Below are 4,729 nucleotides of genomic sequence, written 5' to 3' on the forward strand. Positions count from 1 at the left end.
ACAGGCGCCTGCCACCATGCCCGGCTAATTTTTTGTGTTTTTAGTAGAGACGGGGTTTCACCGTGTTAGCCAGGATGGTCTCGATCTCCTGACCTCACGATCTGCCCACCTCGGCCTCCCAAAGTATTAATTTTTTTTTTTTTTTTTTTGAGATGGAGTCTTGCTGTGTCACCCAGGCTGGAGTGCAGTGGCCTGATGTCTGCTCACTGCAAGCTCCGCCTCCCAGGTTCACGTCATTCTCCTGCCTCAGCCTCCCAAGTAGCTGGGACTACAGGCGCCTGCCACGATGCCCGGCTAATTTTTTATAATTTTTTAGTAGAGATGGGGTTTCACCATATTAGCCAGGATGGTCTTGATCTCCTGACTTTGTGATCTATCCGCCTCGGCCTCCCAAAGTGCTGGGATTACAGGGGTGAACCACAATGCCCGGCCAAGTATTAAATTTCTTATTTGAAAAATCTCCCCTCTCCAAAGATCTCCCAGTGTTTCTGCAGAGGTCTCTACTTAGGTAAAGAGAAGAAGCAATTCTCGGCCGGGTACAGTGGCTCACGCCTGTAATGCCAGCACTTTGGAAAGCAAGGTTGGTGGATTCCTTGATCCCAGAAGTTCAAGATCAGCCTGGCCAACATGGTGAAACCCCATCTTTACCAAAAATACAAAAATTAGGCATGTGTTGTGGAGTGCACCTGTAGTCCCAGCTACTCGGGAGGCTGAGGTAGAAGGACCGCTTGGGCCTGGGAGGTCAAGGCTGCAATGAACCAAGGTGGTGCCACTGCACTCCAGCCTGGGGAACAGAGTGAGACCCTGCTTAAAAAAAAAAAATTATTTGTGAGGGTGACATTTAAATGCCTTTGATTGTGCATAGCTATCAGTTATTCCTTGTTTTAATATTTAGTTTATTTGAAATATAACACATATAGAAATGTACATAAAACAAAACACAGGGCCAGGCCCGGTGGGTCAGGCCTATAATCCCAGCACTTTTGGAGGCCGAGGCGGGCGGATTACTTGAGGTCAGGAGTTTGAGACCAGCCTGGCCAACATGGTGAAACCCCATCTCTACTAAAAATACAAAAATTAGTCGTATGTGATGGTGCATGCCTGTAATCCCAGATACTTGGGAGGCTGAGGCAGGAGAATCGCTTGAACCTGAGAGGCAGAGGTTACAGTGAACCAAGATCGCGCTACTGCACTCCAGCCTGGGCAACGGAGTCAGACGCTGTCTAAAAAAAAAAAAAAAAAGTCTGGGTGTGGTGGCTCATGCCCGTAATCCCAGCACTTCGGGAGGCCAAGGCGGGCAGATCACCTGAGGTCAGGAGTTCGAGACCAGCCTGACCAACATGGAGAAACCCCGTCCCTACTCAAAGTACAAAATTAGCCGGGCGTGGTGTTGCATGACTGAAATCTCAGCTACTTGGGAGGCTGAGGCAGGAGAATCGCTTGATCTGGGAGGCGGAGGTTGTTGTGAGCTGAGATCATGCCATTGTACTCCAGCCTGGGCAACAAGAGCGAAACTCCGTCTCAAACAAACAAAAAACAAAACAAAAACAAAAAACACAGTGTAACATGTTATTATAAAGTCACTGCTCAGGGACCAACTTGCCTGCTCCTGTGCCTCTAGAGGGAAGCTCCCTCCCACTGTTCTTTAGAGTTTTATATCTTAAGCACAGGAGTCAACAAACTAGGCCTATGCATCACATCTGGCACCCAGCCTTTATTTTTTTGAGATGGCGTCTCACTCTGTCACCCAGGCTGCAGTGTGGTAGCACAATCTCAGTTCAATGCAACCTCCGCCTCCCGGATTCAAGCAATTCTCCTGCCTCAGCCTCCTGAGTAGCTGTGATTACAGGTACGGGCCATCATGCCCAGCTAATTTTTGTATTTTTGGTAGAGACGGGGTTTCGCCATGTTGGTCAGTCTGGTCTCGAACTCCTCATGTCAGGTGATCCACCTGCGTTGGCCTCTCAAAGTGCTGGGATTACAGGCATGAGCCATGATGCCTGACCCAGCCTTTTTTAAAATGAAGGTTTTGGCTGGCGTGGTGGCTCACGTCTCTAATCCCAGCACTTTGGGAGGCCAAGGCGGGTGGATCACCTGAGGTCAGGAGTTCGAGACCAGCCTGGCCAACATGGTGAAACCCCATCTGTACCAAAATACAAAAATTAGCTGGGCGTGATGGCAGGCACATGTAATGCCAGCTACTCAGGAGGCTGAGGCACGAGAATCACTTGAACCCGGGAGGCGGAGGTTGCAGTGAGCTAAGATCACACGATTGCACTCCAGCCTGGGCAACAAGAGCAAAACTCCATCTCAAAAAAAAAAAAAAAAAAAGGATGTCCTTTTTTGTCTCTCAACCCCGTGTTTTATTTTTTTTTATTTTCAGACAGGGTCTCGCTCTGTTGCCCAGGGTGGAGTGCAGGGGCCCGGTCTTAGCTCACTGCGGCCTCAACTTCTCTGGCTCACATGATCCTCCCACCTCAGCCTCCCAAATAGCTGGGACCACAGGTGGGTACCACCATGCCCGCCTAATTTTTGTATTTTTTGTAGAGATGGGATTATGCCATGTTGCTCAGGCTGATCTCGAACTTCTGGGCTCAAATATCTCTCTGCCTCCACCTTCCAAAGTGCTGGGATTATAGGCGTGAGCTACCATGCCCAGCCCTGCTTTAATTTAAAGTGTATTACATTTGATATTAGTACAGCCCCTTCAGCTCTTTTTGGGTTACTATTTTAATTGTATCTTTGTATCCTTTGACTTTCAGTCCATTTCTGTATTTAAAATATTTATCTTGTAGATAGCACATTGGTGGATCATATTTTGTTTTTTAATCCTTTCGGCCAGTCTGCTTTTCTTTCTTTCTTTCTTTTTTTTTTTTTTTTTTGAGACAGAGTTTTGCTTTTGCTACCCAGGCTAGAGTGCTATGGTGCGATCTCAGCTCACTGCAACCTCTGCCTCCTGGGTTCAAGGGATTCTCCAGCCTCAGCCTCCTGAGTAGCTGGGATTACAGGTGCGTGCTAATTTTGTAATTTTAGTAGAGACAGAGGTTTCTTCATGTTGGTCAGGCTGGTCTTGAACTCCTGACCTCAGGTGATCCACTGCCTCGGCCTCCCAAAGTGCTGGGATTACAGGCGTAAACCACCACGCCCGGCCAAAGTGGTGTATTTTTTTTCTCAGGGAATCTATTCCATTCTTTTTCCAGAAACCAAATTTGTACAAGTTAACTAAAATAAATATTTATACTCTAATTTTTTTGTTCTGAGGTCTTATTGAGTTTTTAGAATTTTATCTTTACATGTTTAGAAAAATTAGAAAATATAGATAAAACATAACCAACAAAATAATAACATCTTTCCTTCTGTTCAAAGTTCATTACTATTAGCCGAGTGCAGCGACTCACACCTGTAAGCCCAGCATTTTGGGAGACTGAGGCGGGTGGATCACTTGAGCCCAGGAATTCGAGACCAGCCTCGGCAACATGGCAAAACCCTGTCTACAAAAAATACAAAAATTAGCCAGGCGTGGTTGCATGTGCGTGCAGTCCCAGCTACTGGCAAGGCTGAGGTGGAGAACCACCTGAACTCGGTAAGTCAAGGCTGCAGTGGTGCAGCCTCTGTCCCCCAGGCTGGAGTGCAGTGGTGCAATCTCGGCTCACTGCAACCTCCGTCTCCCGGGTTCAAGCGATTCTCCTGCCTCAGCCTCCCGAGTAGCTGGGATTACAGGCACGCGCCACCACACCCAGCTAATCTTTGTATTTTTAGTAGAGAAGCGGGTCTCATCATGTTGGCCAGGCTGGTTTTGAACTCCTGACCTCAAATAATCCACCTGCCGCGGCCTCCCAAAGTGCTGGGATTACAGGCATAAGAAACCACACCCGGCCAGTATTTTTCTTTCTTAGAGGCAGGATCTTACTCCCAGGCTGGAGTGCGGTGGCACGATCTCAGCTCACTGTAGCATTGACCTCCCAGGCTCCGGCGATTCTCCTGTCTCAGCCTCCCGAGCAGCTGGGATCACAGGTGTGTGCCACCACACCTGGCCAATTGTTAAATTTTTTTATTTTTATTTTTTAGAGATGGGGTCTTGCTATGTTGCCCAGTCTGGCAACATGGGATCCTCCAACTCCCGACTTCGAGGGATCCTCCCTCTTCAGCCTCCCAAAGGCTGAAAATTACAGACGTGAGCCAGCATGCCCAGCCTATATTGTTTTATATTTCTTCAATTTTGTTTTGTGGTCGCTGGAGGTCTGTTTCCTTCTTGGATTCCCTGCACAGTGCTTCCACAGCTGCTCCGTGTAATCTGCCCAAGACTTTTGCTGTGTTCAGTTGAACACACAGGAGGAAGCTCTGCAGGCCCAAGCGAGCCGACCGCACAAAGATCTGTTCTCATACCCAGGGGAGCTGGTCTCCCCACTAGACCCGCGCCCTGGATAGCTCCAGTTTGTGTGAGCGCAACCACCTGCCGCCGCGTGATTAAGAGCGCTCTGGGCCAAGCAGTCTCCCGTGGGAGTGCTGGCGTGCGGAAATCCCGCCTTCCGGCTCCCGCTGTTGGCCTTGGCGCGGCCAGGGCGCTCCAAATAGGAAGATAAGCGGGATTGCTGGAAGCGGGAGAGACGGGAGGAGCGGCGAAGGGCTCCTCTTCCCCATTGGCTGCGCCCGCGGAGCAGCCTCGTTGCGATTGGCCGTACGCAGGGGGGCGGCAGTCCCGCGTCGGCCCGCCCCTCGGGCCGCCAGA

The sequence above is a fragment of the Pongo abelii genome, chromosome 16, assembly GCF_028885655.2.
Source record: "Pongo abelii isolate AG06213 chromosome 16, NHGRI_mPonAbe1-v2.0_pri, whole genome shotgun sequence".
In the NCBI taxonomy this organism is placed as follows: Eukaryota; Metazoa; Chordata; class Mammalia; order Primates; family Hominidae; genus Pongo; species Pongo abelii.